We start from the raw sequence: 10,156 nt of genomic DNA on the forward strand, positions 1-10,156 counted from the left end.
TGAATGTGCACGATTCTGATTTTCTAATGGGGAAACTGACCCAGAAAAGTAAGATGATCTTTCTTTGGCAATATAGCCAGGAGGAATAAACCAAACTCAGACCGTCTAGCTTTAGAAACTATGCTTTCAATCACTATTGATCAGTGTAAATTAAATTATGGTTCTCTCCCATATGCAACCTCCCAAAAGTATCCCACCCCAATTTACACTTGCTGTTACCAATGCCAGAATTAGAAAGATTTTCTCTGACCACCCCATGCAAAACAACAGCACCTGTCTCTCTCTCTTTCTCCCCCTTCCTTCCTCTCTCCTTTCTTTTCCTTCCTTGCTCTTTCTTTCATTTCCTCACGAGCAACGGAGATAGAGAGCCAGGCAGCCCCTGGGTCTTCACATTGTGATCCACCAGAGTCCGAGCCAGCCCCTGAGCATGGGTATGCACCTGCTCACATTGTTCAGGAAAGTCTTCGTGTCTGGAACCTTCCCATTTTGGCGAGCCTTGCAGAGTATTTTTCTCACTGTATCCCAGATCACCCACTCTATCATTTAGCCTGCTTCCTTTGTCTTCACAATTCTCATTATCTGACTTTATATATTATCTGTTTTGTAAATACTTCCTTCGCTGAACCAAACAAACTTTAAACACAGAGAATTTGTTGTTTTATTTGGTTTTGTGGCCAGACACTGTAGAAACTCAATAAATATATTTATTAAAAGGATGTTGAAAAACATACTAAAATAATAAACAATGACTGTCAGTGTTAAGCATAGTGTCTGGCCAGGGAAAGTGTTTAATAAAGTTGATTGGTATATTTTATACTAAAAATATCTAATAATAATTAAAATTATCAAAAGTAACGAGAGGAAATAGAGTAGAGGATGATGAAAAACAGTGAATTATCCTAAAGAGCTGAGGTTAAGCCAATAATTGAGATAATTTTGTTAAAAAATAAAAATATCTCATGAGTTTTCTGGAAAAAAAATCCAAGTTGAATTTATTTTTCAAAAAATCATTGTCAATTAATAATTGCTTCCAAATACTCATTGTAAACTCTAGGCATAGACAGAAAGCACATACACAGGATCTTCAAAAAATTCTTTGAAAATGAATACCATGATAAACTATACATGGATTTCAAAAATATTGCAGCAAAATAAACTTGTACTTCAGTTTCATTTCTCCATGAACTTTTTGAGTATCCTCAGTAGCTTCCTCTTAATCCATGGTTTTGCTTTCCTCTGTTTCACTTTCTTGTGATTAAAAGCTATCTGAAAATTTTTAAATATGCTATTCTGACATAGAAAGCATGTTCTTCATAGTGGACATGAATGAACATAATGTCTGGCCGATACACTTCCTTCTTCTATGGAACAGCAGAAGTCTAATGGAAAATACCAGAAATGACTTACACGATTCAAATTGCACATTCTGAGTAGTACAATAAAATCTTGCATTGTTTTGCTTTGTCCCACTTGAGACAGGAATTATTCACTTGTCTAGTGTATCCATCCTGTGTACTCTGGTGGCCTGTTTGTCAGTTAATAGCAACTCAATTATCAGATTGAGAAAACATAGAATATAGGGTTTAGTGCTGTAATGGTTTGAGCATCTTCTGGTGTCTCACATAGAAAAGAGGACTATTGTAACATTCTTTTTCCAAGGAATACGATAGGGATAGCTTTTAAATTTGACATACATTAGCCCAAATATGGCATATGCTATATTTTGAAGTATATATACATTAAAATCGGATAGTTGTATGAAATACAATAATATAAACTAGAATATAAAATCATTTATATATGTTGGTGATATATTTTATTTAGCAGAGTAGAACTGTGCTTAACACTCCTATATTCTTGACAACTGATTGATCAACCGTAACAAAGAAAAGACAACTTTACCAAAGTACCAAAAATGATGCTCACTTTTGGCATTTTATGATAACTACACTTGTTTTTCACTTCGTATGTTCCTTTTTAAAGACTTTTTGCTAAACCTCATGCCTATTGGTCATCTAAAGTTTTGCATAGGTGTCCTTCAGAGGGTACAATATCAAACTAGTCAATTGCCTGAATCATAGAAATATCACTTTCTATTTTCTCAATTCAGAAATATGGGTATATTATCTAGAGAGAGAGAGATGTCTCTAATACTTCAAATTGAGAAAAAATAATTATATACTTCTCAGCTCTGGGGATACAGAAGTGGGCAAAGCCAACCAAGTCCTTTCTGTCATATAGAGCACATTGTTTGTAGTGGATGTGAATGAACATGGCAGGCTGGCTGATACACCTTCTTCTATGGGAACAGAAGTTGCCAGGAGCCAGATTTCAGCTGAATTACCCTAATTCTTCCTTTAATTATGGATCTTTCGATGGATTTCAAAATTAATCCCTGAATTTATGTGTGTGTGTGTGTGTGTGTGTGTGTGTGTATTCTAGAACTAAGCTAGAATTCTCCTCCTGTCCTCTCTGATGGTAATAGCAAATGAATGTGAAGTTTACCAGCTGCTGGCAGCCACATTTCCTTTTGCATGAATAAAGTCAGATCACAATGCAGGAGAAAAAAAAAAATCACTGAGGTAATCCAGCAGCACCAATACCCCCAGTCAGCTGAATTTGAACCCTGGATACTTTCCTGCCCTTTTAGTGGTTTTGCTAAATGAGATCCTCTAGTACTTCCTCACCAACATCCCCCTTCTTGCCTAAGTTAGCTTGAATTATATTTCTATTATTTACAACCAAAATAAGTTGGAACTATTATTATTAGACTTACTATGTATCTGTTCATATCCAAATGTACAATGACGATTGTGAATATCATCAAGAAAGAAATCTGAAGTAGAAAGAAATAAAGCCATTGTATTTTACCAAATACAGGAATTATGCATAGCCTTGATCAAAAGACATTTAAGCTATCAGCTACCAAAATAAATGATAAAAGTGAAGAATAAATGTGTATATGAAATGAAAAGAAATGCATAAGACCCTTCAAGTAAAAAAAGATTAAGATTGAGATGAAAGATAATTAACATTTTTAAATGTTTAAAAGGAAGATCTAGATTTCCAATTGTACATTTAGTACATGGAGGGTAAAAACTTAAAACAGGCACATGAAGAAAAAAATTAAGACTGTGTTCATTATGTATTATAACAAGCTGAGTAAAGTGCATAAGGTATGTTGTCAAGAAGACACATATATGCTTAGTAATTCGTGATATAGTGAGAGAGATTTGTATCAATGTGGTGGGGTAGAACTGATGCAGTGAGAGGATAATAAAGACAAATTAGAATTAAATGCCAGAGTAGCACAGAAATAGGACCAAGAATTAAATTTGTATGGACTAAAATAATCTGGTGTGACTTAAGTAGATAAAGATGGACTTGAATGCCAGATAATATTTGGAGAGGTAGAGGGCAAAATATAAGTCATTTAAGATGAATGGAAGAATGATGTACATGGAGATTATCTGAAGACTAAACTGGCTAGTGAGAATGTTACTGGTAGCAAGTAATGAAGTCCTCCTCTAGTCATGACATTTTCTCTTCTCTCCTCTGTGGTCATAGTCACTGTTCACTATTCCCCACTTCTTTCCTTATAATTATTTTTCTTCCCCACTCAAGCCTCTCTACTAAACTTTCTTATTCTATGCTTACTAATGACTTTCTAACTGCCCAACCCAGTGACTTTTCATATCTTTCTTTGATGCTTCAGTTGGTCTTTGCAGATGGACAAAATCTACCCACTGAGGTAGAATATAGACTTTTAAAAGTGCAAAGAAATGTCCTTTAAGGAAATTACACGTATTCTTCACATCAGAAGCTTTTTGCCTCTTAGATCTTCTATTCTCTTGAGTATGAATCTAAAATGACTCACTGTTGAACTGCCTTGTTTGCCTTGCTAGATCTTGCTCTTTCTTGATTGCTTCTGTGGTACTATTAGGGCAGCTTTACAGAAACTAGTTCTACTGAGAAGAAAAGGTGAGCGAAGGAAAGCTTTATATAGGAGAGAAAACTTCCCTTAACCTACCTTTCCGTTCCAATGGAATCAGTCAATGCCTAGCAGAAGCATACTCAGTCTAGGCACTTAGCCTGGTACTCCAATCATAATTGCTCTCAGTATTTTCCATTAGACGGAGTAACTGGAGGGCAACTAAGTTCATTCATCTTTAAAATCTCAATGACTACAGGCTACTTGCCACAGTGTTAAGTCTTCAGTAAATTTTGACCAAGTTGAACAGAGTTGTACCATTGCTACCATTACTACTGTAGCATTCTGAGCAACTCACTATTATAATATCTAATACATTCTCTTATAATGTATTTTCTGTGAATATATCAAAACAAAGTTATGCATTTTATTAATGCTTTTAAAATAATCTAGTATAAAACATGTATTTTAAATATTTATGCATGAATGAATGAAATAAGTAGACAAATAAATAAATGTTAAATATGATGAAATGAAATCAGAATGATTATTAAGGCTTAGAGCTTGGAGACATGAAATATATCTTTGAAAATATTCAGTTAGTAATAAATGGGAAATCCAAATGGACAGAGAATCTAGCCCAGAATCATTTGTAATCTATCCAATTCAGCTTTATTTGTGTTCTAGCCCATGTGGTTCAGTCACATCATAAAATAATTTGTCTTTATATCTGAACTTATGTGATTCATCCTCCTGAAATAGCACTACTTTTTATCTCTTACTTTCGCAAAGTCCTGTTTGTTCTTTAAGAACCTATGTAGATCTCATATCCTGCCCAATCAATTCCCAGTTCTGCCCAATGGTGTGCATCTGAATTAATATCTCCTGCTTTTGTACTATCTCATCTTTTAGCTAAATCTCCATAGTAACTTAATACAGTCTACCCTGTACTATATTCATTTATACATATCATGTTTATTTGCTATCACTAGCAGTAAATTTTGAGCACTTGGAAAACAGGGATAAGTTTCTAATTCTATTTATAATTCTTAACTTTCATACAAAAAGGGACATCATATATGTATATCCTATGTTCTATCTTAATTTGATTAGAAATATAATACTAGAGATTATTTTAAAAGTTCAACATTGTGCACACATTTAAACAATATATGTCTATTTCTGATTATACATTAGAATAATAGGTACAGTAGCTATATATGTTTGGAAACAATCACAATTTGAAAATGGCCTTAGTATGATAGAAGTACTTATATTGCACCCAACTTAGTAATTATGTTGGAGGGATCAACAGTAGTAACATAGGCAATACAACTTTTACATTATGCTCATTTTTAAGGCATATAGAGTTAAGCATTTTTTCCCTTTAGCTTAATGTGTCAATCCTGTATGCACTTATGTTGCTGACCAGAAACTCAGAGAAATGTAAGGTTTGGAAATGTCATCATTCATGGGGTTTGCATAAATTACTTTCTAGGTTTGTTTTTTTCTTCTTTGTTCCCAAATGGTTTATCAAGCTTGGGAGAAAATATTATGCATAATTGCTCCACCTTAGATTGCAATATACTATACCAAACTAATCATAGATATTTATAGTCTGCATAAACCCTGTTTGCCCATCCATGGCAAGCATTTAATAAAGCTAGTTCATCTGGAAAGGAAGTTAAATTAAATAATCCAAAATGAATGTGATGCATATTCACAAAAATGTGGAGTTTAGATTGAGCTAACAAAAAGGAAGTCAGGCCCCAGCAAAGACAGACAAGCTAGAATTCAGTCTTTCTCTCTGTGTGAACATTAGGTCTTCACCCAATCTTTTGTGTCCATTCTTTTTAGACCCTACATTTTGGCTCATTATTAGTAAATTATCTAAAATCCGATGTGTCTCTATTATATAATATAATAATATACACAGATATACACACACACACACACACACACACACATTTTCCTCCAGCTACTGTATAAAACCCAAAAACAACATAAGAAGATTCCAATGAAATTGTCAAGTTAGGTTTTACTTTTTCAATATGAGGGGAAAATTAATGTAAATGTCCAACAAAGCAGAGCTAAGGAAATGCATGTAAAACAAATTCTGGCATTTTCCCCTAGGGTGGGCACCATCACTGGCATTTTCATTCATAAAATACTAGAAAATATTTAAAGACTTGCACTCTTGTAGCAGTTGATGAAAAATGAAAGACGGAGCATCTAATTGAAGGTCATTTCCATCACTGCACAAACTAAAGAAGCAGAGCAACAAACAACTGTGGTTAGGAGAGCTATTTTGGCTCAGGAGTAGACTGTCAAGTCACGCTGCAATCCACTATCTCTTTGCTATTCTAAAATTCAGAACACCCTAAATAGCAAAAGTGTTCTTGTAAATTATTTGGTGTCAAAACCTTTCTTGCCCTGACATGATAAAAAGTGATGCGTAGTCCTGTTCTTTTCCTGTGAATAGTCATACACTTTGTTAAAGTATTATACATATTTCAGATTTTTGGTGGGGTTATTTTACAGATGGGGCTTCCTCTTCAAAAGCAAAATGACTGAATTTTGAAACACATCTGGCCCCAAAGATCCCAGATAAAGGATCTTAAAGTGATGAAATAATTTTCCTGCTCAAACCAGCACCATCACCTGCCTCTCGTGCCAACCATACAGACTAAATTTCCAATTTAGGTGTAATGGTTTGAGAATTACATTGTTTGGAGACAGGATTTTCAAGAGGGTAGGGAAATAGAGACATTACAGAAGACATTTTAATGTTTGTCCCTACTCTGCTTGGATGATATTTGATTCTATATGTTTAGAAGAGTATAAACCAGAAGTTGAAAAACTTCCTATTTTTTAGTTATTGAGAATTTTCCCCTCTATGGTCCTATGATGAAGCGTGGCTAAGATCTGAAGGGAAGAGAAGTGTCCTTAATGTCTTTACTCTAGGGACCATATAACCATGTAATGGTTATATCACTGGACGCCACAGTCACCTGTGGTTAGAGTCCCAGACCTGGCGGCTTAAAATTCACACCAGATTCAATGTGTGTGCGTGCCCAAAATCCCAGGAGGAGAATGGAGGAGAAGGAATTGCGGCATGGCCATCCCTTCTGAGGGGATGATTTCTTGCTTTCTATCTCTCTCTCTCTATCTCTCCATCAAGCACACGTGCCCTATAGCAAAAATTTCTTAAAAAAAAAAATGTGTTCACTCTGACTGGCACTGTGAAAGCTGGCAGCTTTGGCAGCAAAGTGACATAAGAATCCTGACACAGTCACTGGTGCTTTCTTCGTAAAACCTGGGAGTAATGGCAGTAGTCGATTCGAAAGGCGTATGCCTTTACATGACTTGGAAAACACTAAAAATCAACATATAAATTTCAGATGAAGCAGAGTGTATAAGTGGTGACTGTAACACTGATTAATGATTTAATAGGAAACATGTCTTTCAAACATCTAAGAAACAACTAAGGAATTTTTTTGAGAGAGATTTTTGCTATAGGGCATGTATACTCACCAGAGAGACAGAGAGACAGAAAGCAAGAAATCACCCCCCATGGGAATGGCTGCGCCACAATAACTTCCCTTCCATTCTCCTCTAGGGATTTTGGGAACACACTCCCGGCATGAGTTTCAAGCCACCAGGTCTGATACTCCAACTGTGGTAGACCATGCGGGAGTAGAGTGCCTTAACCAATATGGCACCTGCTGGCCCTCTAGGGAACATTTTTTTTTTTTTGAGAGATTTTTGGCTATAGGGCATGTGCACTCACCAGACAGAGACAGAGAGATAGAAAGCAAGAAATCACCCCCCAGAGGGGAAGGCCACGCCACAATCCCTTCTCCTCCGTTCTCCTCTCAGGATCTTGGGCACGCACGCACAAGCACCCGGCATGAGTTTAAGCCACCAGGTCCGGGACTCGAACTGCAGTAGACTACATGGGAGTCCAGCGACACAGCCATTACACTAACTGCTGGTCCCTAGGGAACATTTTTAAGAGGCCTAAGTTCTTTAAAATCTATAAGATGTAGGCTATTCTAATAGAAATATTCATGTAAAAGTGTCACTGAGAAAGCTCGGTGACATTTGGGTGTGGTAGATGGGAGTTTTATTTATTTTTTTCACCAATAAGAAACCACTAAGACTATGATATAGGAAATATTCCAAGGCCATTAATCCCCCTCAAAATACCACAATACTGTTCCTCTTCAGAACTATTTGCTTTATTCTGCAATCAAAATTTTCAGACTTGCAAATGATTTACTCGATTGTGAAAGTCAGTGCCTTTGCCTCTAAAGAAGCACTTGCTCCCAAATCCATTGGGTATGTGCACAACCATTGTAATGCACTCTTAATTTGCCATAGTATGTCTGCTATAATTCCCATTGTCATATTTCAGGTACTTATTAGGTCATGATCAATCTATTGTAATTACCTCCAAACTGGTGTTAATTATTCTTCTCTCCCATTCCTCTAATTCACTTATCTGTTGCCAAAGTTGTGTCATTAAATCTGAATATAATTATTTAACTCCATTTCTTAAACTCTCTCAGTTATTCTCCTTGTGGTAGATATACCCCAAATTCTCATTCTAGCAAATATAGTTTTTGGTAATCTAAATTTAATACATATTTTCAATCTCAGTTTTCTTAATCTCGCATTTCATCCTATATGCTCAAATCAGTTTACTCACCAGTCACCTCTTCCTGGACTTTGGACTGCCTGCTTATTTTCTAGTACCCGTTGCTATCTCTTTTGGAATGCATATGCTACAGTTTGAAAGTTTCCACTTCAAATTCATATTCTGGAAAGTTATTTCCCCATGTAATAATGGTAGGAGGTGGAGCTTTTGGGGAAGTGTTTAGGCCATGGGGCAGGAGGAGGGAGGCTAGGTCTCTTATCTTATCAATGTATTATTCCTACTATAACAATTGCTGTGGAGTGTGGGTGTTTTACATTGTTGCCCTTCTACTTTTTTTCATGTAAGGACTTAGTTAAGAGGCCTATATAAAATGATAGTTCCTTGATCTTGGACTTCTCAGCTTCCAGAACTGTGAAAAAAAATATATGATTGGGACCAGCAGTTAGCGTAATGGCTATGTTGCTGGACTCCCATGTCGTCGACCACAGTTCGAGTCCCAGAACGGGTGGCTTAAACTCACACTGGGTGTGTGTGTGTGTGTATGCCCAAGATCATGAGAGGAGAAAGGAGGAGAAGGGATTGCGGCGTGGCCATCCCCTCAGGGGGTGAATTCTCGCTTTCTGTCTCTCTGTCTCTCTCTGTCTTTCTGGCAAGCACACGCACCCTATAGCAAAAACTTCTCATATATATATATATATATGATTTATATAAATTACCTTGTCTCAGATATTCTGTTGTATGGGCACAAAACTAATATAATGTAGTTGCTAGCCTCTTAGTAGAACAAGTCTAAATCAGTAAATCAGTAGGGGACCAACCAGTTCATCCACTATATATATGTTTATTTTCTCTCTTTTAAAATTTATTCTATTTCTTTCACAAGAGAGGAAGTGGAAAGAGAGAAAGAGAGAGACTCCTTACAGAGATTTACCATTCCGTATCATTTCTAACCTTCTAGTCAACCAGATCACAGCATGCCTTTAGGCATTCAGGTCAACCAGGGTTCCAAACTCAGGCCTCCAGTATTACAAAGCAGTACCTTAAATACCTGCACCACTAAGACTGGTACCTATTTTCTTTTTTAAGAGTTTTCCAAAGTTGAAAGAAATAATTCCAACAGGGACTCCTTTAAACCAAATGGTTCTTAGTACTCAAACAAGAGGGGAATTATTTCATAAGAATATAATAGATATCAGCAGAGGTGAGTCTCAGCTCAACTATTAATCACAACTGGTGCTGCTTTTTTTCTTGCCAACTGCTGAATAAACTCTGAAGGGTTTGGCATCTGACTACTGCAATGCTGTCAAGAAATGGCACATAGAACCTGGGGCTGTGATGGGGATGTGAAATATGGATGTGGCTCTGATGACTCCAACACTTACTTTTTGGAAAAATTTATAATTTCTGCAGAACACAAAGGACATCACTCACAATGATACTTGTCTACTTATAAATTGTGCAGTTTAAGCAAGTGAATCAATTGCTTCTCCAATTGTTAGCAGGAAAGGTGGGAGTAGAGAAGTAATTTATTAAACACGCTTCAGGTAGCAATAAAGGTCTGGAAT

The sequence above is a fragment of the Tupaia chinensis genome, unplaced genomic scaffold (genome assembly GCF_000334495.1).
Source record: "Tupaia chinensis unplaced genomic scaffold, TupChi_1.0 Scaffold000519_1, whole genome shotgun sequence".
NCBI classification, from domain to species: domain Eukaryota; kingdom Metazoa; phylum Chordata; class Mammalia; order Scandentia; family Tupaiidae; genus Tupaia; species Tupaia belangeri.